The 26,842-nt window shown below is 46.9% G+C and overlaps 1 protein-coding gene across 5 annotated transcripts in view; it reads right to left on the reverse strand.

The window, feature by feature from the left end:
• The window catches only part of PRKAG2 (protein kinase AMP-activated non-catalytic subunit gamma 2), a 248,261-nt gene that overhangs the window by 65,793 nt on the left and 155,626 nt on the right, over nucleotides 1-26,842 (reverse strand). The gene's annotated exons all lie outside the window — the stretch shown is intronic.

Raw genomic sequence — 26,842 nt, forward strand, 5'->3', positions numbered from 1 at the left:
TGTAGCCAGCCGTGCCTGCTCCTGAGAACCAGCCTTCAGGTGAAGCTACTGCTAAGAGGGAGAAGAACTTGGGTCCTTGGTGACAGCATTGAGCAGGCCCACGACCCACAGGTATGAGACAATAGCCGTCCTTATCCTTCAAGCCAGTCTGAGTTGGAGTTTTCTGTTGCTTTGCAACCCAAAGCATCCTAGGTGCCATTTGGGTATCACGCCAGATAGAGGTGCCGCCCTCAGGAAGTCGCATTCCAATTAGGTGGAGGATGTGATCTCATTGTGGAAACCAGAGTTCCGCTTTTGTCACACTGTAAAAAGTTACAAAGTAGTTTAAATGTAACTAGCAACTGCACAGTGCACATAAATGCTAGGGAGTACTTAGAGAGGAAGGCTTCCTAGAGACGTATTGAGGCAGAGCTTGAAGGCAGCAGGGAAAGCAGGCGCTGGCGTGGCGGGCGGAGCGTCTGGGGGCGGAGCGTCTGGGGGCGGAGCGTCTGGGGGCGGAGCGTCTGGGGGCGGAGCGTCTGGGGGCGGAGCGTCTGGGGGCGGAGCGTCTGGGGGCGGAGCGTCTGGGGGCGGAGCGTCTTGCAGAGATGCTCAGGGAAGACTGAGAGACCTCGGGGAGCTGGAGGAAGGGAATCAGACTTCATACGACAGGATGTAAGAAGTGAATGTAGATATCTTCAAACCACTTTTGACAACATAAAAGAAAATTAATATCCGAGTAGAGCAGAGAGGGTTGGGTGTGGGAGAGCCTGGGACTAACGAGAACACCGAAGATGTCTTTACAATGAACGCAAAAATGAAGTGCGCAAGTCCGAGAGGTATCGCAGAGAGGAGAATAGTTTGGAATTTGCGGATTAGGAACTAAATAGAGAAGAGACCGCGAATATCGGGGGAAAGTGATACAAAGGGCCTGTTTGAGGCATGGATGAAGGAGAAATGCTGTGATACATTTGTTAAGTTTCAGATATTAACTGCCTGTCCAAAGAAGCACGTGTGGCGTGTCATGAGAGCTGCTCCGAGCATGATGCGGGGGAGAAGGGGAGTGGGTGGCATGGATGGTGTTGGGGAAGAAAGACAGAGGATCCCGATCCGTCAGCTGCGCTTCCCAAACTTCAGGCAGGTGCCATTTTTTTAAATCATATCCCTGTGCAACCTACACGATTATTCAAATTGACTTTAAGCAAAACCACTAGTCTTGTCTTAGGCAACAATTCCACGAAATCATGCATTTGATGATGTTCTAGATATATTTTTTTTCTGATGAACAAAAATGTAGCCATAAAATGTCCATCCTCATAGCACCTGAAATCATCCCCCGCCCCACAGCGGTGCTCACAAGGCAAAAAGGGGGGAGTGTGTTGCAGTCAGGAGCTGGGTCTTCTCAAAGGAAGAAACAGAAGAGACACGGGGTTTAGCAAGAAGTGACCCTAGTAACTGCAGCACAAGCACATTTACTATGATTGGAATATGAGAAACTGGGCTGTAGGAAATGAAAGTCTAAACCAGGCGTCCTCAAACTACGGCCCGCGGGCCACATGCGGGCCACCTAGCACATTTATCGGGCCCTCCTGGTGTTTTTGCCACCGCCGCCTGTCCTGCTTAGCAGCTGACTCATCCTGGGCCCACAGTGCGCACTCTCCAACGGTCTGAGGGACAGTGAACTGGCCCCCTGTTTAAAAAGTTTGAGGACCCCTGGTCTAAACCGATGTTTTTCAAACTGTAAACTCTGACCCACTCATAGGTCATGAAATTAATTTAATGGGTCAACAACTATAGAATAATACTTTGTTTTGAAATGAAATATAATATGATAGAAAAAAAATTTGCATTTGCAGGTTGCTGAGGCTAAAGATTGTTTCAAGAAACTTGTCTTATATATGTGTGTGAGTAGTAGGCAAGATTGTTTTCTAATTTTTTTTATGGTCATAGACTAGATAATAAAGAAATTGTGTGTATACCTTCTGACACCTCTTGGTTGAAGGATTTAGTCATACGTATGAGACATGAGTTACAGGAAATGTTGTCTGCCACAAAACACAATATAGATTGATGAATTTTAACATGATAGACAATGAAATAGAAGATGAAAATTTCATAGGTATGGCATCAGATTCCACGTCGTAACTAACCTTTAAGAAACTAACACAGTGCCTTAGCTCAGTGCCAAAGCCAGTGTCACTTAAGAATGTCCTAGATGCAATAAAATTTATTCATTTTATTAAATCTCAACCCTTGAGTACATGATGTCTTTTTAATTCTGTGCAATGAAAAAAGAGGTACATATAAAACGTTTCTGGTGCATACCAAAATCTGATGGTATTCTTGAGGAAAATGTGTGTGCAACTGAGGAGCTTTTTAAATGAAACCCTGAAAAACCATGGCTATTTGTACTTGGGTATCTGGTAGACAAAAATGAACAAACTGAGCTGTAGCTTCAAGGAAAACAGCTGACATATTTGCTGCCAATGATAAAATTTGAGTTTTCGGGCAAAAATGAGAATTTTGGAAACCTTGTTTCTGCCACAATGAGCTTGACAGCTTCCCAATACTTAGAGACTTCTCTGGGAAGATAAGTGGTGTTATTAATAAATGTGCTTTGGATATCGTATAATGAGATGTGTTCACGTTTGGAAGATCCGTCTACATCAGTGAGTGGCCCAATATTTTCTGAATGACCAATGCATGATATTATAAAATCATGCATGGGTGAAAGACCCATTCAAAGTACAATATGGCTTGATGAATTTTAACATAATAGACAATGAAATAGACGATGAAAAGTTCATAGATATGGCATCAGATTCCACGTTGTAACTGACCTTTAAGAAACTATCACTTGTCCTCCAGGCTCAGCCACGATGTCACAAATGACTTTGCTCAGTGAAATAAGCCAGGCACAGAGAGACAAATACTGCACGATCTCACATGTGGAATCTTAAAAAGTCAGAGAGTAGAATGGAGGGTGCCAGAGCCAGGGGTTGGGGCGCATGGGGGAAGGGAAGATGTTGGTCAAAAAGGGTACAGAGTTTCAGTTAGACAGGAGGAGTAAGTTCTAGTGAAAAATTGCACAGAATGGTGACTATTGTTAATAATAACGTATTGTGTATTTCTAAATTGCTAAGAGTAGATTTTAAACGTTCTCACCACAAAGAAATAATAAGTCTATGACGTGATAGATATGTTAGCTTGACTGAATCAGTCGCATACATATACCATCACATCACACTGTATCCCATAAATATATACAATTATTATTTGTCAATTAAAAAAAAAAAAAGACAAGAAACCACTACCACTTGCCAAGAAGGCTATCCACAATTATCTGAAGAGGCTATTAAAATAACCCTCCCTTTTCTAACTGTCTGTCTTGTGTCTAAGGCTGGGTTTTCTCCGTGTACTTCAAGCAAAACAACACGTGGCAACAGATCGAATGCAAAAGCAGATAGGAGAATCCCACGGGATTCCTTTAACCCAGACATGAAAGATATTTGCAATAATGTAAAATGATGCCACTTTTATCACTACCTTTTAAGTTATTTTTCATAAAATATATTTATGACAATATGTAATAAGTTTATGACTGATCTTTTTAGATAAAGTAACACATATTTTAAAACTCAGTTTTAATTTCTAATATGATAAATATTCATAGATGCAGCCCACACCAATAAAAGCCCTTGGGCCTCAGTAATTAGAAGCATAAAGGGGTGAGACCAACCAGTTTGAGAACTGCTGAACCATATGAGAGCAACACCTAAAGGTCAGAAATAACTCATGTACTATTAAATAATACAAGTTAAAGGAAATACCCCTTTCCTCCTTTTCTCTGGATTTGATGCCCCTAGATTATGTTAAGTAGGCATTTCTTTCCATTTTTATTGCAAAACTCACTTTGATTATTAAAAGAAAAAAACCTTAATCATCATAGTAGAGCCCAGGAGAGCTACAATCCAAATTTATATTACCTTTTGTAAGCCAAGAAGTCCTGTTCCCTTTATCTCAACCATATCATTAGTAGTTTTTTCAATGTGAAAAAAATTACTATGATTGAAATAAAAAAAAAATAATAAAGGCTAAACTATGGCTGGCCTGGCTTTAGCAAAACAAATCAAGGTAGTTTATCCACAGATTGAAAAGAAAGAAAAGATTCACAAGGGAATGGGTGGGCCACAGAGGTTTTTCTGAGTGTGTAGAGCCCATGCCCTCATTTATGTTAAGTAGGAGGGAAGAAATACACAACTCAAAGGATACTGAACTGAGGGCAAGGTTGTTATTTCAAACTGAATATTGACGCCTTTACCCTAATTGCTTTGATTTTTAGAAAATGACTATTAGCAGCCTCCTTTTTTATAGTTTAGGAAAGAGTATATATTTTCAAAATAACCCCAAATCTCCCAAATCCACCAAAATAAAAATGTATCTAAAAAATGCATACATTGCATTTTCCTGTATTGTGGGCATTTGCCAATTTTTAGGGTCACTGATGGTATGAAGAAGCAATAAGGACTATAATTTAGTGAGCATATGGACATAATCAGACAATATAAATGTATAGACCAGGTAGCAAACTATTTTTAAAAAAATCTTGCAAAACGCAAGTACATTTTAGTTCTTGACTATTTTCTGATGAGAACTCTCAGGCTTTCTTTTGATCTAATGCTTAAATAGCTAAAAAATGCTTTAATACAGATTATCCATTTGCTATTTTAAATTAATAAATTTAATTTTCTAAGAACAAGTGAAAAAAAAAACCACCAAAGGTACCAACATGGGTGGGGAATGGGGGATGGGGCTTACTATGAAATTTGCTTGTTAAAAAAATTGGCATTTTGCCTAAACACTTTTCCACATACATATTTTATCTTATTTTATTTATATTTTTATTTATTTTATTTATTTTTTTTTGAGACAGAGTCTCGCTTCGTTGCCCAGGCTAGAGTGAGTGACATGGCGTCAGCCTAGCTCCCAGCAACCTCCAACTCCTAGCCCAAGCAATCCTGCTGCCTCAGCTTCCCAAGTAGCTGGGACTACAGGCATGCGCCACCATGCCCGGCTAATTTTTTCTATATATATTAGTTGGCCAATTAACTTCTTTCTATTTATAGTAGAGACGGGGTCTCGCTCTTGCTCAGGCTGGTTTCTTTTCTTTTTTTTTTTTTGAGACAGAGTCTCGCTTTGTTGCCCAGGCTAGAGTGAGTGCCGTGGCGTCAGCCTAGCTCACAGCAACCTCAAACTCCTGGGCTCAAGCGATCCTTCTGCCTCAGCCTCCCGAGTAGCTGGGACTACAGGCATGTGCCACCATGCCCGGCTAATTTTTTCTATATATATTAGTTGGTCAATTAATTTCTTTCTATTTATAGTAGAGACAGGGTCTCACTCTTGCTCAGGCTGGTTTTGAACTCCTGACCTCGAGCAATCCGCCCCACCTTGGCCTCCCAGAGAGCTAAGATTATAGGTGTGAGCCACCACACCCAGCCCTCAGGCTGGTTTCGAACTCCTGACCTCCAGCAATCCACCCGCCTCGGCCTCCCAGAGAGCTAGGATTACAGGCGTGAGCCACGGGCCAGGCCCACATACATATTTGAAGGTGCAAGTCACTTTAAGCTACTCTGGTGTTGACTAATATAACTTGATTCGCCTGCAGTTCAAAAACAGGATAAAATTTGTCCTTATAAAGTGAGTTATGGGTAACTGACAAAACACATATAATTTAGTTACTCCCACCCACCACTCCGACAACCTGTACAACCTCAGGTTACCAGGCTCCTGATCACGGCCGGGAAGATGGAAAAGGCGACTGACAGGAGTGATCTGGAAATTCCGTGTTTCATCTTACAGACTTCACACGCTTCTCACTACAGGATGCGTCCAATCAGCTTGGCCCTTTCACACGCTTATAATGACAGAAATATGCGAGATTTCTACGTGTAAAAAGAGATCGAATCCAATGTACGATGACAAATGCTCTCATATATGATATAATGATATAGTTTTACCATCATATATGATATAATTTTTACCTGTTTAAAAATCACCATCATTGTCTTAGATACGTCAAACCACAGTGCCTTCAAAATGAGACGAATTTCTTTGCGTTTTAGAAATACTGGGGTTTGCTTCGTCTGTTTTTGGACAAATAAACCAATCCTTTTGAGATAGTCACATGATGGCCATTAGCTGGTGACTGATTGCCGAGGAGAGGGGAGGTGCCTCTCCCCACATTTAACTGTGTCTCCAAAGAGGTACATCTTCATGTCAGATCATCACGTGGTGAGGACAAGGCTTACGAGAAAACCCTGCCCACCCCTTCCACGCCGCGTCCTCTGGTCCCCGGATGCAGTCACTTATCCTCGTTAGCCTCCCCCATGCTATTCTGTTTCTCTGGAGCACAGACAGACGAGAGGTAGAACACGCTGCTCCACCACAAGCCTGCCTGTCGCTTCTCGCTCTCCAGTGTCAGTCATTTCTATTTGCTTCCTGGCTGGGCCAAATGCACCCTGCCCCCAGACCACGCTCCCACGTCCACAGAGAGGTAAGACTTATTTTTTTAATGTTAATATTCGAGGTTTAACGTTATTAGGACTGTGCAACTATCGACACCTGAGCCGAACCATATAGTGCACTAAAATTAACGTTCCCTTTTGTGCAAGTTTATGTTTTCTGGGACTTTAATTTTCCACGTGACTATCACAAAACCATGGCCACACTGGGCCAAAGCCACAGGTGAGGTCTGTGGGTCTGTGCTCCCCCTCCCCCCATCTCCCCGGGGTCTCCAGGTGCTGGTCGCTCTGGGCCCTTCCTCCCACTAGTCCCTACGACACCCCCTCCCCAACCTCTCCTGATTCCCGGGTCTTAATTTAGGCACTTTGGAGGGTCTGTGTGCTCCAGGAACTTCTTGAAGAGATAAACGTGGGGAGGCAGGTATTTTGAAGGCCTTGCATGTCTGAGAATGCCTTTTGTTTTGTGCCCAGCCGAATGACTGTTTTGAAATCATTTCCTCTCCCTTTTGAAAGGGTGGCCCTTCCAAACTCTGGACCCCACTGGATCCGCAATCCCCTTCCCTTTTTTAGAGCAAAGTTTCTTTTCCATCTCTTCTCTGCAAGCTTTTAAGATCATCTTTTCATGTTTTGTTTTCTTTTTATGAAACAGGTTCAGAAGGTAAGAATCATTGATTTGGCTGGGCGCGGTGGCTCCTGCCTGTAATCCTAGCACTCTGGGAGGCCGAGGAGGGAGGATTGTTTGAGCTCAGGAGGTCAAGACCAGCCTGAGCAAGGGCGAGACCCCATCTCTACTAAAAATAGAAACAAATTATCTGGACAACTAAAAATATATATAGAAAAAATTAGCCGGGCATGGTGGTGCATGCCTGTGGTCCCAGCTACTTGGGGGGCTGAGGCAGGAGGATTGCCTGAGCCCAGGAGTTTGGGGTTTCTACGAGTTACGCTGATGCCACGGCACTCTAGCCCAGGCAACAGAGCGAGACTCTGTCTCAAAAAAGAAGTTTAAAAAAAAATTTTAAAAAAATCCCTGCTGTTGACATTTCATGATGTGATCTTGGTGTGAATCTTTTTTCTTTTTCTTTCCCTTGTTTTTTCTTTTCCTTTTGTTTCAGTCTGGACACTCACGCCCTTCACTTTTGGGAGACACCCTTGTTCTTCTCCCTTGTTTCTCCCACTGTCTTCCTCGTTCTTCCTCCTGGGGCTCCTAGAACTTAGAGGCTGAACCTCCTGGACTGATCCCCTCACTTTATTCCTTTGAAATCAATTTTTATCGTTCCTTTTTGGGTCTATTTTCTGGGAGATGTGATCAACTTCTTCTCCAATGTACGTACATAGGAATATATATGTACACCTGTTTTCAAACTTTTAATTTCTAAGAACTCCTGATCACAGAATCACCCTTTTATAAACAGCATCCTGCTCTGTCTTCATGGCTGCAGTCCCCCTTCACGCTCTTTTGTGGCTTCCTCAGTGCCTTTTTTCTCTTTGATTTTGTCTCTGCCTTTCACAGCGGAGCTCTTCCTCAAAGGCCTGGCTTTCTGCGCCTGTGCATTTCACAGGCTGCCCCACACGGCCAGGCTGCCAGGCCTGCAGGCGTGGGTGGGAAGTGTTGGCCAGGGGGCTTCACTGTGGGGTGAGGAAAGTGGCAAGCCAACATTCTCGGTGTGTGCAGGTCTTTAAAGAGAAATTCTCCATTCTCCTGCTTGGGTGGCCGGGCATGGGACAGCCTGGCTGCCAGCATCTGGGGAGCCAAGCCAGTGGCCGAGGGGCCTGGGGCTGGCGGGAGGCGCCCGCTGGTCTGTGCATAGGTTTTTACTTCCTCCCTGTTTTCAGCACCCATCCCCCTGTGCAGGTACCCAGAAAGCAAACGTGTCTGCTCTGAGGGCCAGGGTCTGGGGTTCCTGAATGAACTTTCAAAGGAACTCACTCCCTAGCTTCCCAGTAGCTGTGCCCGAAAGCCAGAGTCCTCAGGCCCCCAGTTCAGTTGAGAGCGAGTTTTTCAAGAAGGATCATAACTAAAAATAGAAGCACTCATCAAAGGAAGCCTTTAAGGACAGCAATGAAGTCTTTATGGAGGCGAAGGGAAGCCAGGGAAAGAATGCTGACAGGGTGACAGCAGCTGCCCGGTGTGGCCGTAAATGCCTCCAAAGCTTCTTGAAGTTGGGTGGTTATTTATCGAAAACCTGCGTCCACACCTTTTTGTTGCCTTGGGCTCGAGAACTGGCTTAGTCTTAGTACTCTATTCTGTTTTATGACTCTCCTTAAAAAAAAAATGCAACCTAAAAATTAAGTTTGAATTAGTTAGTATTATTTTCCTGTAGTAGTCCTAAATTGTGTTTAAAGTTGGATTAAAAAAAAACCAAAAAACATACCGTTTGAGGGACATGCGTTGCTGGAACAAATAAAGATGAAAAGAAAAGATAAATATTAAAAAGTAAAAAATTAACAAAAAATAAATTAATTTTTAAAAAACCAATTAATTACAAGGTTTTCCTTAAAATCTTCCTTATCCCCAGCAACTCGGGGCCTTTCTCCTCTCTCCCTTCCCTAACCTAGACATCAGCTCCCTTTCCGAGAGCTGCAGTGCCTGCTTCCAGGCTGGTCCACGGATGAGCTGCCCGGGCGGGAGCAGCCGGGAGAACAGTGAGGACAACACAGCCAGGGCCGAAACTGACGGGGCCGGACAGGGGTGCAGCATCTTGGGCCTGAGAGCAGAAACGATCACCTGGAGCTGAAGGAGAAGGCATTGGCTCTGGGCACCTGCAGTGTGAGGGGACCGGCTGCTGTGCCTGTCGCTCTCCCCTACGCTTTCACTGCACTCTGATGTCTGAGACAGTGCTGGAGACAGTCAACGGGGGCGAGCACGGGAGGAGGAGCGTCGAAGCAGCTCAGGACGCGCTGCTGCTGAATTCACTCTTGAAAGTGAAACGCTCCCCGGGTTAACCTGAGCGGAGAGGCCCACGTCACAGGTGTTACTCGGGAACCATGTGAACAGACCATTGTAGTTTTATTTTTCTACCTATTTGTCTTCTCTCTGTGTATTCTTCAGAAAAGGACAACAATGGTTTTCTATTCTTAAAGGACCCCAACTCAGAGAAATTAAAGAGTGCCCCGCCTCTGGGCAGCCTGGTGCTGCCATTTGGGAGGTATCTGGCCCATGACTGCACTAGTAGGCACTGCTTTTTCCCATTTTCCTCTTCAAAATAACCCAGTAAATACTAGCCCCTAAGAATCATTAGCCATCATCAGTCACTCCCCGCTGCTACACCCTAACGCACGCCAGGCAGAGTTGCTCTGCGGACAAGAACCCTACAGCTGCTCTGCAGCTTAGCAGCTACTCTTAGACCAGAACTTACTCTCTTAGGGCAGTTCAGCAATGGTAAGGAGTGTGGATTCTGGACAGACTACCTAGGCTTTATACTGGCCCGAGCAAGGTGTGAACCTCCAGGACTAGCTACATAATTTGCCAGGCCAAGAGCAAAAAGAAAATGAAGGGCCCCTTGTTCAAAAATTAAGAATTTCGAGATGATGACATTGGAGCATGAAATCAAGAGCAGAGCCCTCCCAAACACAGGGCCTGTGCACCTGCATGGGCCACACATCCAGGAAGCCATCTGTGCCTCGATTCCCGCATCTGTAAAATGGGATCATAACAGTACCTATCTCACAGAGAGGTAAGGAAGATGTGAGTTTATTACACCTTAAGCACCTATAATAGTGTCAGCACCTAGTAAGCACTCAGTAAATTGTCGTCACACCCGACGTAGCCTAAATCTTGAGTCAAACCATCTCAAACATACCACCCAAATCTGGTGAAAATCCATCCAGTTATTTCTTTGTGATATGGCAACAGTCAGAGACAAACTTAATTTTATGAATTTGCTTAACAGCAATATGGCTAATGATGATGTACTTTTTAAACCCTGGAATTATTGTCAGTGAATAAACTATGATGACCAAAAACTCAGTCTAAATTTTTTAAACCTAAAATTTTTAGCAGCACTATATTGTGTTTTATTGTTGCAGTTAAGTTTAAAAAGTTGTAAGTACATCATTGTTTATTATGAGAACTATACATGTGTTATCTGATGAGTCATAAAAAAGTGGAAATAACTAAACATTTAAAAAGGGTGATAATACAAAATATGCTTCATGCTTTCATTTATTTTATATGACAGTATCTCAATCCATCGATACATCTAGCTAAGCATAGATCTTTGAAGGATTGGATCTATTTGTTAGGATCTAGGAAAAGGCGTGCCAGTGTTAAGGACAGAACGTGTAAAGAAAGCAAACACATGTCTTCTTTTGGTGTCGTTTCCTGATTTAGGAATGGAAGGTGACTTGATTCTATTGGATCAGTAGTTTGATTCAAGTTAACATTACGGAATTCAAAAGTGCAAAGGTAAAAAAAGCTCAACAGGGAACCTATCAGCCATCATTGATTTTAATTAAGGTTTCAAAGAATAATCTCACAGTCAAAGCATGTGACTGGAGCATGTGTAAAATGAAGAAGCTAAACAGTGTCTCGGGGAATGAGACGCATTTTGGGCTTCCATGCCTTTCCTCATTCAACACCTCTGGCTCTGGGTCCCCCTGTGCACACACCGGCCCCAGGACTGTTGAGGACATCGGTCTCGGAGCCTCATGCCAACGTGTGCCTGGTACCGTCTCTGGCTCAGGACAGGTGCCGACAAATGCCGCTCTTGGCTTGGGGGATGCTGTTTCGTGCAGTGAGAAGAACCTGGGTTTCAAAGGTAGGTCTCTGTTTGAATCATGTCTCTACCATTTACTGGTTATAAAATCTCAAGCTGATTTTATTTTTCTAAACCCTAGTTCTTTTTTTTTTTTTTTTTTTTGAGGCAGAGTCTCGCTTTGTTGCCCAGGCTAGAGTGAGTGCCCTGGCGTCAGCCTGGCTCACAGCAACCTCAAACTCCTGGACTCAAGCGATCCTTCTGCCTCAGCCTCCCGAGTAGCTGGGACTACAGGCATGCGCCACCATGCCCGGCTAAGTTTTTCTATATATATGTTAGTTGGCCAATTAATTTATTTCTATTTATAGTAGAGACGGGGTCTCGCTCTTGCTCAGGCTGGTTTCGAACTCCTGACCTCAAGCAATCCTCCCGCCTCAGTCTCCCAGAGTGCTAGGATTACAGGCGTGAGCCACAGCGCCCGGTCTGAACCCTGGTTCTTTTCTTTTTTTTTTTTTTTTTGAGACAGAGTCTCGCTTTCTTGCCTAGGCTAGAGTGAGTGCCGTGGCGTCAGCCTAGCTCACAGCAACCTCAAACTCCTGGGCTCAAGCTATCCTCCTGCCTCAGCCTCCCGAGTAGCTGGGACTACAGGCACAAGCCACCATGCCCGGCTGATTTTTATATTATATATATTAGTTGGCCAATTAATTTCTTTCTATTTTTATGGTAGAGACGGGGTCTCGCTCAGGCTGGTTTTGAACTCCTGACCTTGAGCAATCCGCCCGCCTCGGCCTCCCAGAGTGCTAGGATTACAGGCGTGAGCCACAGCGCCCGGCCTGAACCCTGGTTCTTAACATGCAAGATGGAGACAACAATGCCCCCTTTGCAGGGCCGGCATGAGAATGAGCTGGAATCATGCGTGGCTGGCCCAGAACAGGCATCCACAGGTGGGTTTGAAATCCCCAATTTCATAATCTAGGAGCCAGGCAGAGGAGAGTGACCGTATGGGACTGGAGGATGGAATGTCGCAGCACCTGCATTTGCTGTAAGAAAAACGTGATGAGCGCTTGCTTTTATTTGTAGAGAAAGAAGAATAAACAACATTATATTCAAAGAATGGTGGAAAACTTATTCCACAGATCCCAGGGCGCCTAGAAAGAGTTGTCTATGCATTTCCCAAGTCCACTGAAGAGTATCTGAAGACTGAAAATGACATTTTCATGCATTATTTGCCACCCAGGGTGGCCGACCTCATTCAGCATTGGGGTGAGGACACATGCAGAAACATTGTGAAGTAGGGTTATCCAGACGCTTTAATAAGGACCGTGTTATAAGATGATTTTAAATTAACCTGCAGCCACGGTCGCTAAGCACCTAGCAGAACCCGTTATCAGCACTCCATCAGGAATTTCTGGTGTAGACGAATGAGGAGCCGGCTCACGTTGTTTGACTACCGCCCATTTGTATTAAAGGGCTAAGCTGGAATCTGCTAGTCACAGCTGATAATGATCTTCTGAGTCCAATCGGAATTTAACCCAGACTGGAGGGGAAGGGAATGATCGGAACTGATGGTCACGGGATTTCTGAGTTGCCTGAAATCCCGCTGACCCTTGAGTAGTGAGGGCTTTGGTGACCGAGCAGCCAACCGTGAGCCCAACTAACCTGTTACAGTGCTCTTTGACCAGAAATAAAATGTGACCTTTTTCTATGCACTCTGTTCAACGAAATATATTTGTAAATATAACTCTATCTTGTGACATTTGGTCTAGGTGGTTTATTTAAAAAGCAGTCTCTTGGCCGGGCGCGGTGGCTCACGCCTGTAATCCTAGCACTCTGGGAGGCCCAGGCGGGTGGATTGCTCGAGGTCAGGAGTTGGAAACCAGCCTGAGCAAGAGCAAGACCCCCGTCGCTACTATAAATAAAAAAAAGAAATTAATTGGCCAACTAATATATATAGAAAAAATTAGCTGGGCATGGTGGCGCGTGCCTGTAGTCCCAGCTACTCGGGAGGCTGAGGCAGCAGGATCGCTTGAGCCCAGGAGTTTGAGGTTGCTGTGAGCTAGGCTGACGCCAGGGCACTCACTCTAGCCTGGGCAACAAAGTGAGACACTGTCTCAAAAATAAATAAATAAATAAATAAATAAATAAATAAATAAATAAATAAAAAGCAGTCTGTTGACCGGGCATGGTGGCTCACGCCTGTAACCCTAGCACTCTGGGAGGCCGAGGCAGGAGGATTTTGAGCTCAGGAGTTCGAGACCAGCCCTGAGCAACAGCGAGACACCCCCCCCCCATCTCTACTAAAAGTAGAAAAAAAATAATTGGCCAACTAAAAATATATGAAAAAAATTAGCTGGGCATGGTGGTGCATGCCTGTAGTCCCAGGCTAGGCTGACGCCACGGTACTCTAGCCTGGGCAATGGAGCGAGACTCTGTCTCAGGAAAAAAAAAAAAGCAGACTCTTTATGATTTTGTTTTGCATGGACCTTTTGTTATTATCCAGGCAACATAATCCTGATCTATTTCTGTTTCTGCCTCCTGCCTCTATTTCTCAGAAAAATAAAAAAGTGACTTTGCTTTGTTCAGGAGAGGCCACGGCTCTCACATCCCCTCCACTGAAGTCAGGCCAACAAGCTGAGTGCTGACTACGCTCACTCTGAGTCCCTGGAACTACTGGGGCCAGTATTTGTGTTGGACTTGAGGCCTTTCCTCTAACATCACACAGTTTTGTTTTGTTTTTGTTTTGAGATGTGGTCTCGCTGTGTAGCCCAGGCTGGAGTGCAGTGGCGTGGTCATAGCTCACTGTAACCTCAAACTCCTGGGCCCAAGTGATCTTCCCACCTCGGCCTCCCGAGCAGCTGGGACTACAGGCACCGGCCACCATGCCAGCTAATTTTTCTATTTCTTGTAGAGACCAGGTCTTGCTCTTGCTCAGGCTGGTCTCAAACTCCTGACCTCAAGTGATCCTTCTGCCTCGGCCTCCCAAAGTGCTGGGATTACAGACACGAGCCACTGTGCCCAGCCCAACACAGATACCTTAGGGTAGGGGTCCTAGCATACTCGCTGAGCAGATGCATGCAAGTGTAACACGCAGGCTGCCTGCGATCTACGCTTCATGCATGGGGAGAAACACAGAAGTTTTCTTTAATGGCCCATTTGTGAGATTGAGTAAGTGGGCAGAGTGAAAACCCAGCCCTACCTACAGACATGTGCCCTGGGAGCAGAAGGATCACACTCTTGAACGACTAAGACAACGCCTCTATTTTGAGGATAACGTCTTTGATTATTTCAGCATGGGGTGCTATACATAGCCTCTTGGAGGGTATACTAGGAAAAATTCTGAATGAATTAAGTATATATTTTCTACTAGCTGTGTCTGAACATGTCAAACATAGCTCATAAAAAATTATTTCTACAATTTGTTCCTACGTTCTGGAAAGAGAGTAAACTATATTGAACTATGTCTCAATTCTAATGTCATTAAATCAGGGTAGCGAACACATGCATTGTTATTCAGCGATTCCCCAAACCAATCCTTAGTTGATATACACAATAAACGTGAAAGGGCAGATTCAAGACCAGGAACATGGACAGATCTTCAGATGGGAAAATCTCATTTCGATCTCCTCTCCAGACTCCTTGTCCAGGCAGCTGAGTCTTAGGCAATTGGCTCAGAAACTTCTATGGCTTCCCAGGTATTGAAGTATTATATACTAAGTTTCTTAAAAGAATCTGACTGCAGCTGGGTACAGTGGCTCATGCCTGGAATCCCAGCACTTTGGGAGGCCAAGGTGAGAGGGTCTCTTGAGGCTGGGAGTTTAAGACCAGCCTGAACAACATAGCAAGACCCTGTTTCTACAAAAAATTTAAAAATTAGCTGGGCATGGTGGCATATACCTCTAGTCCCAGCTACTCGGGAGACTGAGGTGGGAGAATTGCTTGAGCCCAGGAGTTTGAGGTTGCTGTGAGCTATGACTGTGCCACTGTACTGCAGCCTGGGAGACCCTGTGGAAAAGAACGAAAAGGAAAGGAAAGGAAAGCTGTGTGTTTACTAAATTTTATGAAAATGAGACTTTTAGAAATGACATTTTCCCAAAAATCAAATGTACATTGAAGACGGGGCTAATGATAATATTAAGTGAAAAGCTGTGTTGTTAAACAGTCTCTACAAGGGTTTACATTTGTTATCTATTTATATCTTTGTGTCTAAAGGAACAATAAAGGCTGGACAAAAATGCTACTCTGCAATTTAACCATTTGTCTGCAAGTGGTAGAATGCAGGCAGTTTCAATTTTCTTCTTTAGCTTTTCTTTTCATGATCAGAGGAATGTAATTTTTTTAAAAAATTGTGATAAAATAAACATAGTACAATTTACCATCTTAATCATTTTTGAGTATACGGTCAGTGGCGTTAAGTACACTCACACTGTTGTGCAACTAATCTCCAGAACGTTCTCATCTTGGGGGAATGTTATTTTTTTAAGGAGAGAACCAAAATACCTCTCCAGATGCATCTAATTTTAAAAATTAAACGCAAAGAAAGTAAATGGAATGGCTTAATCAGACTAAACCACGGTGACTGAATCACCTTACCAATTTGTGAAAGACCGAATATAAGCAACGGGCTTTTAATTTGCTTTTTTTTTTTTTTTTTTTTTTTTTTTGAGACAGAGTCTTGCTTTGTTGCCCAGGCTAGAGTAAGTGCCGTGGCGTCAGCCTCGCTCACAGCAACCTCAAACTCCTGGGCTCAAGCAATCCTCCTGCCTCAGCCTCCCGAGTAGCTGGGACTACAGGCATGCACCACCATGCCCGGCTAATTTTTTCTATATATATTAGTTGGCCAATTAATTTCTTTCTATTTATAGTAGAGACGGGGTCTCGCTCTTGCTCAGGCTGGTTTCCAACTCCTGACGTTGAGCAATCCGCCCGCCTCGGCCTCCCAGAGAGCTAGGATTACAGGCGTGAGCCACCGCGCCCGGCCTTAATTTGCTTTTGATAGCGCGCGCGGGGAGGAATCAGGGCAGAGATGTAGAAAGCACAGCAGAATTCGCTCTGTGGGGTTCCTTAGAGAGCTTTTCATTGAAGGACCCGCGTCAATTTCCATTTTTTTCGGGATAGAATGCACCTCTGCTGTCATCGTGGCTGAGGTGAGCAGCTGTCAGTCACTCTCGCGGAGGTGTCAGCGCTCAGGGCTGTGTGCTGAGCCTCAGAGAGAGGGGACAGGCGTGTCACGCCCTGACACGGGCTCGCTGGGTGGCCGTTCGTGAACGGGGTGTGCGCTCCCTTCTCGGAGAGACGGCCGAGGAGGCTCGTTCTAAACTTTTCTTGTTCTAAACTTTCCCACCATTTCAACGGCTAATTTCTCCTGAGTCGTTAAGGGAGCACTATTAATACTGGTGTAACGGCTTGTGTCACCCTTGTACCAGTGATAATTCACTAGCTCAAGTTAATGCTTTTCTAAGTGCTACGAGTTAGAGGACAATCCCGGCTCTGAGCTGAAGGAATTCTCAATCTAAATGCAAATCAAGACAAGCCCATCTAGGATGCATGAATGGCTACAGTTGTTTTTCCACCGTTGAATGTTCAGCCTCCCCCACCCCAAATGCTTTCGCACACAACTGTATTCGCAAAGATGTGTCCCTCATTGGGATTAAACTGTGTCTGTTTTCTTCCCCACAGCAGTGGTTATGTAGGTAGAAGGTGTTCAGAGGCTTGATTTCCTTGACTTAATGCGTGGTAAATAAAATGGACAGAGAGAATCATTTTTCCAACCTCTGCTTCTCCATGCCAGACTCACACCTACAGGTCCCTGCAGTTTCTAGTTCATGTCCCAAAGGAATCAAAGAAAATGTGCCCCAAATGGAACTTATCTTTCACGAAGCTCTACTTCCCCTTCTTGTATTTTTCTATCTAATTTAGGCCGGACGCGGTGGCTCACGCCTGTAATCCTAGCTCTCTGGGAGGCCGAGGCGGGAGGATTGTTTGAGGTCAGGAGTTCGAAACCACCCTGAGCAAGAGCAAGACCCCTGTCTCTACTATAAATAGAAAGAAATTAATTGGCCAACTAATATATATATAGAATATATATATATTCTATATATATATTCTATATATATACCACAGCGGTTGCTCTAGCCTGGGCAACAAAGTGAGACAGTGAGACTCTTTCTCAAAAAAAAAAAAATCTAATTTAATGAGAATGTCACTCTTCCTTCCATGCCGGAAACAGGAGAGTCCCCTAGAGTCCTCCTCCCACAGGCCACATACCTGGGCAGTGCCGAGTGCAGCCTATGTTATCTCAGATATGCTTATAAAATGAATCCTTTCCTCCCAACTTCCACTCCTGCAGCCTTAATCCAGCCCTTGGCCACCTCTCCTGGGGCAGTACTTCGCTGGTCTTCCTGCTTAGTCTTTTCTCTGTGCATTCCAGCCTCCAGCCTGTTGCCGGAGTAATCCCTCTCTGTAAGATGCAAGTCTGACCAGCTCCCTCCTCTGCAAACCATCGCTGGGGGGGGCAGGGACAAGGTTAGGATGCTCACAACTCTGCAGCCCCTCTTCACTCCAGGAGCGCAAAGGAAAGAGCAAAGAACGTTCCACCTTGACTTAGGTTCCTCTAAATCTCCTCAATCCAGTCCCAAAGCAGATTTTATAATTTTGTAACACTCTGAGGTGAGGAGAATAATCCTCAAGTCCTAACTCTACAGGACTGCCTTCCAGTTTGCCAACCTAATGGCCAGTCTGGCTCCTGGACCTCTTTTGGGGCAGGACCGATGGCCAGTTTCCCTGCACTCTTTTTTTTTTTTTTTTTTGAGACAGAGTCTTGCTTTGTTGCCCAGGCTACAGTGAGTGCTGTGGCGTCAGCCTAGCTCACAGCAACCTCAATCTCCTGGGCTCAAGTAATCCTTCTGCCTCAGCCTCCCAAGTAGCTGGGGCTACAGGCATGTGCCACCATGCCCGGCTAATTTTTTCTATATATATTAGTTGGCCAATTAATTTCTTTCTATTTATAGTGGAGATGGGGTCTCGCTCTTGCTCAGGCTGGTTTTGAACTCCTGACCTTGAGCAATCCGCTCGTCTCGGCCTCCCAGTGCTAGGATTACAGGCGTGAGCCACCTCGCCCGGCCCCCTGCACTCTTCAGTGGAACTTGGCGTGTCTTCAGTGGAACAAAGCGCCACTGCTTGTCTCTTGCCTCTCTGGGGACCTTTCAGGCTCCTGCTGTCCCTTTGCACCAGATGTCCTAACAACTAACTGGATAGCAGTATAAAAGGGATGCTCTGGCATGAATCAGTTAGGGATTAGCAAACTTTTGGGGAAAAGTCCAGATGGAAATGGTTTTGGCTTTGCAGGCCACACTGTCTACGCTGCTGCAGGTCCTCAGCTTTGCCGTGGCAGCAAGGAAGCAGCCATGGACAACACATACACGAATGCGCGTCGCTGTGTGCCAATAAAACTTTAATTATAAAACCAGGTGCTGGGCCGGACTCGGCCTACAGAGCACAGTTGCCAACCCCTGAATCAGATGTATGAGCTAAGACACCAAGTCCATATGTGCTGGACAGGCTGAGAATCCTGGACCTCTCTAAGGGTGTATAAAACCATGCCAAGAACACAGGTTCCAGAGCCAACTGCCTTAGTTCAAATCTTGGCTTCAGCATTTGCTATCCATCAAGCCTTTGGTGCGTAACTTTACACGACCGTCTCATCTGACCCTCACCACCGTGCTGTGAGATAGAGACTATATTCCCATTTAACAGAGGCCCGGGTAGAGTGGGATCCCAGGCACACCCTGTGACACCTTTCCATCAGCGTATTGACATGCCCGGGTCACTCCCATCTTTTAAAGGAAATGCCCTTCCTGCCCCCCACCCCTCCAGCCCCAGCCCTCGCTCTCATCTCCTAGTCACACCGGCCTGCCTGATAAAGCTGTCCACATTCTCTGGGCGTGCCCTGTCATCTCACACCCACTCAGCAGCGCTCTGCAACTGGCATCTGCCCCTGGCCTATAGAAACTGGTGACAGTTTTATCATGATGGTTTCTTAAATGAGAAATGCATATAGTGAAGGTATGTCGCAGAGCTAGGTGGTGTCTTTGATTTACATGACCAGCCCAACTCAGGGAAAAAGATAATCACCATGCACTCTGCCTCCCAGTACAGGTACTGGTCCTAAGTTACCTGTAATTAACTCTAGTGAGGATCCCAACTCAACATGACACCAATATTATAACCGCTGTCCTCCCAGGTGAAGGCACAGTGCTCTTCTAGGGTGGGAAAATTCGGGATGAATCCTCAAGTGGCTACTGTCATAATTGAGGGACACAGATTTTACTAGAGAAGAGTTGGCTCCTATCAACCAAGAAACCAAAATAATACACTATTGGAGGCTGGACGCAGTGGCTCACGCCTGTAATCCTAGCACTCTGGGAGGCCGAGGCGGGCGGATCACTCAAGGTCAGGAGTTTGAGACCAGCCTGAGCAAGAGTGAGACCCCGTCTCTACTAAAAATAGAAAGAAATTAATTGGCCAACTAAAAATATATAGAAAAAATTAGCCAGGCATGGTGGCGCATGCCTGTAGTCCCAGCTACTCGGGAGGCTGAGGCAGAAGGATCGCTTGAGCCCAGGAGTTTGAGGCTGCTGTGAGCTAGGCTGATGCCACGGCCCTCTAGCCCGGGCAACAGAGTGAGCCTCTGTCTCAAAAAAAAACGCTATTGGAAAGTTCTATTTTTGACCCTACACTTGCATTCCTGTGATGTAAACAATGCTGAGTCCATGGCCACGTGACCCGTGGATCTTTAGAAGCGAATATCCCATCTGTTGGTTTTGTTTCTCGGTGAGTGAGGAGGCAGAATGCTCCCCTCGACTGCGTTAGCTCGGGGTCCTCCTTCTGCAGGACTTACTACCTCCCTTTGCTGGGGAGACTCTCAGGGCAGGAACGATCTCGGCCGTCTTTGAGTCCCCAGTGCCTTAGCAAAGTGCCGGGCAAAAAACCAGGGCCTTAGGAAACAGCTGCTGCAACACGTGACTGCCCTCTTGGGTCCCTGGGGAGATGGCAGAGGCAGGGCGTTTATCATATTAAAAAGATCCAAAATATTTTCCTTGGAGCTCAGCTTCCCTGGGGGACAGAATGAGCGAGGTTCCTGAAGACCCTGGCCTCCGCTCAGAAACTCGGGCGAGTGCTCCGCCACCGGTGCCTCTCGCTGGGGCTCTGCCTTCCTTTTGCCCGCCGAGTCACGCTGCCCGCCGTGCCAATCCTAACGCCTCTTCGTTGACAGCGAGGAGAACAGATACTCTCTGCCTGTCTCTTGAGCACACAGGCGACACCTGCCTAAGCTCCGGCTCTCCTGATAGCCAGCCCGTCGTAAATCAGTTCTCTCTGAGGCTCCTAGCTCCTTGACCCAATGCGAATTTTTTTTTTTCCTCCCAAACTATTTTTAAAGTTTCTAATCTGTTGTGAGTCACAGGCGATGGAACTGTGAGTTTGCCATTTCTGGGCAGATAGCTTTAACATCAAGACCTTATTTAGGTTGTAACTTGATCTTTGGAACGGCAGACCGTGTAAAAACAAAGTGTGCACATAAAATCTTTAACTGCTCCTGAATGTCAAGTGATTTGAAATATTTATAGATTTTAAAGTGCTTTTCTCTCTTAAAAAAAGGTAATTATTCTAAATAACAACCTTGAAAGACTGGTTAGTGATTTTCTTTTTTTCCCCCCTTTCTTTTTTTTTTTTTTTGGTCAGTGATTTTTCTCCCAACTCTTCATACCGGGAAAACTAGGGACCCTGGCAATCGATTAGGTGGCAAGACGGTCTGCTTTTAAAAGAACCCCGAACTCCTGAGTTTATTGCTCAATCCACTGAGTTATGCTACTTCCTATCGCACATCACTAAACAAGGAGTAGTTATCTATTGAGTCGCCTGTGGGTACGTGTAACAAATCACCCCAAACTCAGCGGCTTATGACAATAATAACGATTCATTATCTGCTATGCTCTGAACTGCAATTCCCCCAAATTCATATGTGGAAGCCCTAACCCCCAACGTGACTGTATTTGGAGATGGGGCCTTCACAGAGGTGCTGAAGGTTAAAGGAGGTCACAGGGCGGGCCCCCGTCCAATAGGACTGGTGTCCTCATAGGAAGGGAGGGACACCAAGGATGTGTGCACACAAAGAAATGGCCACGTGGGGTCACAGCGCCACCTCTGCAAGCCAAGGAGAGAGGCTTCAGGAGAATCACATCTGCCAACACCTTGAACTTGGACCTCCAGGCCCCAGCACTGCGACGACACACCCATTTCTGTTGTTTAAGCCGCCCAGTCCTCGGTGCCCTGTGATGGCAGCCCTAGCAAACTGATGCAGTAACTCTTAAGGCTTCTGTGGGCCAGGAATTCCTGAGCAGCTCAGCTGAGCATTCCCCGTGCAGGGGCTTTCTTGAGGTCGCCGGTCAGGAATGGCTGGGGCCGCCGTCACCTGAAGGCTTGGCTGGGGCTGGACGAGCCACTTGTCCCGTGGCTGGCGAGTTGTGATGGTCAGGTGGTGTGGTGGGGGCCCCGCTTCCTCTCCCCGCAAAGGCCTGACGGAACCGTTGCCATTCAGCCCTGCCCGGCGCCCTGCAGCCCTCCCTTCACTGTGGTTATACAGGGTTACACGGGGCGTCCCCAGGGTCGCCATGCACGGGGGAAATTGGATACTGGAGCTAGATGTACCTTCAGTTACAAGACACTCGTTACGAAATTTTTCCTAAAGGCAACTTTTGGGATACCCTGTGTATGAAACCCATCACAAGAAGAAACATGCCGGCTCTTAGTTTTACCTGTCAGGATGTTGGCGTCACAAATTTAGAAAAGACGTGGAGAATAATTCCGTGCACTGCAGGTAGTGGCGTGCCGCACATGCCGGTTCAGGAACGGAAGCTCGTGCCTGATGGGAATACTGCTGACCGGCGGCCCTCCACCCAGCCGGGACTGCCCTTGGCTGAAGAGCGTGGCCTTGCCCAGGGTCGGCCCCTTCCCAGGACAGCTGTCACCTACTGACTGGCTCATGCGAGAGTGTAAAGGCCTGGCCCTGCTGTGCCAACCTGGGACAGCTCTGATGAGCCACCCCAGCTTCAGCGCTCGCTGAGGGTTGGCTGGGGTCTTTGCCGAGACTGCCTTGCATCAGAGCTTCCCCCTCTGCCCGATGCTTTCTTCCCTTCTCCCGCGGTTGCTGATCCTAAGAGCGCTTCTTAATAAACAGCCTGCACACTACCCTCCTCTTAGAGTCTTTCTCGGGCAATGTAAACCGCAACGGTCTACTTTACAGGAAGACCACTCTTGCAGAAGTCGACCAGCTACATGAGATTCCTTGACTCTAGAGACGTGAACCTCTAGACCCTAGAGCATTATGTGTTCAACTGCAGATCCAGCTGTAGAAACCAGGTGGTAAGACGTGGTAGGTTGGGTTAGCAGAGGTAGAGATAGGCCCCGTTCTCCACCTCTTCCTGCATCCATTCCCTCCCCGCCATGGGACTTTGTCACTTCTGCCTCGTTTTCTCGGCAAGAGAGAAAGTCATAAGGCCAACCCAGATCTGGGGGAGAGGAAACAGCCTGGATAGGCCACGGTACGCGGTTCTGAGCCTAGGCCTCAAGGGGCCTTGCACAGACTGCCACCTCTCCCGGAACCACATCACTGTCACGTGGATAAGTCAGGGTCAGCCTGCTGGAGGAGGGACCACGTGGAACAGAGACAAGCTGTTCAGACTGAGGCCACTCTGGTCCCGACAGTCCCCAAGTGACCTGGTAGGTGACCACAGATGTAGCACGAGTGGGCACAGCCGAGACCAGAAGAATGCCCAAGCCAAACTGCTGACCCCCAGGACGGTAAGTTAAGTAAATGGTCAGTAAGTTTCCGGGAGGTTTGTTATGTAGTGATAGAAAAACTGACAGAGCACCTGCTATTGGTGGCCTGTGGTTTATTGCCACCAAAACTCAAACTGAAATTTGATCCTCAACGCGGCTGTGTTGGGAGGAGGAGCCTAGTGGAGGTTTGGGTCATGGGGGTGGATTCCCCTGTGAATAGATTAATGTCCCCTGCAGGGGTGACTCAGTTCTTGCCCTTACAGGAATGGACTAATTCCTGAGAGTCTGGCTTTCTCAGCTCTCCCCTCTTGCTACTGCTCTAGCTGTGTGATCTGTGTGTGCACACCTGCGCCCCTCTCCACACACCTGCTCCCCTCTGCGCATGCCTGCCCCCCTCTGCGCATGCCTGTGCCCCTTTGCATACACCTGCTCCCCTCTGTGCACGCCTGCCCCCCTCTGCACGCACCTGCTCCCCTCTGCACACACCTGCTCCCCTCTGTGCACGTCTGCGCCCCTCTGCACACGCCTGCTCCCCTTCGGCTTTCTGCCAGGAGTGGAAGCAGCATGAGGCTGCACAGATGCAGCTGCCCCATCCTGACCTTTCCAGCCACCAGAATCCATGAGCCAAATACACCTTTTTTTTTTTTCTTTATATATTACCCAGCCTCAGGGACTCTGTCGTAGTGACACTGGACCCTCTAAGACTGTACCCGGTTCTGCTGGTTACGTGGATCAGCTAGGTGAGGGGACAGGGGGACAGAGAATCCAGACTCTGGGATATGCCCCGGGTTCTTTTTAACTCTGGTGCTAATGGCTTAAAACTGCCACTGTCTATGAGGCTTTTTCTTGGGTGGCAGGAGCCATCTCAGCTGGAGATGCATCTCCCTCACCCCGGGGAATCCTCTGACTGCAGGCTGCCTATTACGAAGTTACAAAAGCCCAGCGTCCTTGCCTCCAGGCCAGCCAATCCTCAGAGCTCCTCTCCTGTCCTTGGGCGGAGGCTGGATCTCATGGGAAACCTCCTCCTCACCCCCAGGTTCCCTGCGGGAGCACTCCCTTAGGAAACCAACACACTTTCCCCAAACCCAACCTCAGGCTCTGCCTCCAGGGACCCTGACCCAAGACACAGGAGCATAGTGAAATTCCTAGAAGGAAAAGGGAGAGCGGGAGTAAGTGCTGTGGAAGGAAATGGGGAAAGCGCTGATCCTTCTAACACCTTTGCGCGGTGTCCTTCCAACCCAAGGGAAGATGACTCCGTTGGTCCAAGACAAACACCTCCACTGCCTGCTCCTGCCTCCTTCCCCTGCAGGACCAGGCGTGCCACGTTCTTCTTCTGTCTGTAATTGTCCCTTCTACTCACTCTTTCCCCATCTGCGTTTGAATCCATTCCCTGTTACAGGAATATAGCACCACCTCCGTTCTTCCAGCTATAGCCCCCTCCTCCCTCCACTTCAGGGTTCTTGATAAGGTCATCCACACTGGAGACCTCCACCCTGTAATCATTCAGCCTACGTTCTATGGCTCCTGCTCTTGGCCACGCCACTGGAGTGTTCCTGCCAGAGCCACCACGACCTCAGTCCCGTGGCCAGCCGACCCCTCCCTCCAAACACGGGAAACGCGGCCACACACATTCCTGCTGCTCCTGGGGCACCGTTTGCTCGGGTTTCTGCTCACTTTCCAGGCGATTCAGAAGCCTTCTCCTTTGGTTGCTCCTTAGATGCCCACATTTTTCTGGCTCTCTTTTTACCTGCCATGCATCTCTTTGGATGATTTCATCTACTATTATGGTTCCGATTACCATTTACAGTTGGATGGTTTTCAAATCCTAATTTCTAGCTCCACACTAACATATCCAATTGCCCTTTGGACACCCGCCCTAGAACGTTCCCTGTGCACTTACGGGACACACACACACGTTCGTGAGCTGACACACACACTACTGCTCTTCCCCGCCCAGCAAATGCGGCTACCAGCCGTGCTCTTTCCTAAGGCAAGACCTTTGGAGTCACCCTTGATTCATCTCTTTCCCCTTCCACTAATCAATCACTCCAATTCCTTTCAATTCTACTTCCAAAATAGCTCTTTACTTTCAACACTATTCCATTTCCTTCCACCTTCAGCGGCCACCAGGCCTAGACTGTTTCACACTGCGTCTTCTCCCGGCTCCCGTTCTACCCACACCCAGCATTCCTTCCATACCCAGCCAGGGGCTCACCCGCAAATGCGATGCTCACTGTTGTTCTTTCCTACAGAAAAAAACTTCTACTTCCTCTGGGATCAGCTCTTTCACTCACCAGGACAGGGATGGGCTGTTTCCTCCCACAAAAACCAAACAGGTTCTATCATACTCTATTGCAATGATTTACCTGTCTGTGCCCCCTCAAATACACAAAAGCTCCTTCTTTTGTGAAATTAGTAGACAGTTACTGAAACCCTCCCACACATAATGCACACTGCTGTTAACCAAGTGCATAAAGCAAACTGTCCCCGTCTCAGTACGAGTCACATATTTGTCATCCTATCGGCCATGCTAGCACAGTTTGGGGCGCATAGCAGTTGCTTAATAAGTATTTGCTGAATAAATAAATGATAAAATGAGTCCTGTCAACTAGAGTCTGATTAATCACCTCACCCCCTTTCCAATTTTAGAATAAAATTCATGGGAACAGATTTTGTAAACATGATCTTCATGGTCACTGTTTACAGAAAGTGTCTTTTTATTCCAAAAGGCAGAGATAAATTATATCTAAATATTTTCAGGCTGTCAGAAGTCTTTAAGCAACTCACATTCCTCCATGAAGATTATGCCTGTAGCAAAAGTAATGCAATCAGCCAAGTTCCTAAGGAAAAGATAGCGCATAAATGAAAAAGATCCGACAAAATCCAACTGTAAAGGAGCAAATTTTATATGCACTTGAAACGACCACCTGCCCGTTGCCAGATCACCATGGCGTTATTCTCTGCGTGGCAAACAAATCTCCTCCCAAAGGACAACAACGGTTACGGGTTGAATTGTGTCCCCTAAAAAGATATACTGAAGTTCTAACTCCCATACCTGTGGACGTGGCCTTACTTGGAAATGGGGTCTTTGCAGATGTAATTGGGTCAAGCTGAGGTCATTAGGTGGGCCCCCATCCAATATGACGGGTGGTGTCCGCATGGGAAGAGGGAAACTTGGACACAGACGCACAGGAAGACAGCATGTGAAGACAGGCAGAGAGTGGAGTGATGCTGCCCCAGGTCAAGAAACGCCCGGGGCTTCCAGGAGCTGCACGGGGCAAGGAAGGGTCCTTGCCCTTCCCTGGAGGGGCCTGTCACCCCTGTTCAAGCCCTGATTTTGGGCTTGCAGACGCCAGAACTGAGAGGATAAATTTCTATTAAGCCACCCAGTTTGTGGTACTTCGTTAGGACAGCCCCAGGAGACTAACGCGACAACTAGATGAAATAGTTAGGACCACAGAGGCAGACGTGAGTGATGCTCTCATGTCCTCGCAGGGCACAGGAGTGACACCGGCACCTGCAGTACCTGGTGCGAACGAGATGACGGACGGGGTCTCCGCACGCCGCGCCCTGCTGCTGAGACGCGGAGTGCCTCAGTGCCTCGGTGAGGCCGCTCCCTGCACCGCCGTCCCTGTGCCCGCTCAGCTGGGCCTCTGAAGGCTGCAAAGGCATCTGCGTCCCCCTGTCCCCTTTCTGAGAGGGCATGTGTCCCAAATCACCTGACGTCAGACTTTCAATCTTGAAACTCCAGAATAAAATTTCTATTTGTTTTACTTTTTTTTTGCTTTGCCTAATTACTTTGGTATCCCAATC

The sequence above is a fragment of the Microcebus murinus genome, chromosome 9 (genome assembly GCF_040939455.1).
Source record: "Microcebus murinus isolate Inina chromosome 9, M.murinus_Inina_mat1.0, whole genome shotgun sequence".
NCBI lineage: Eukaryota > Metazoa > Chordata > Mammalia > Primates > Cheirogaleidae > Microcebus > Microcebus murinus.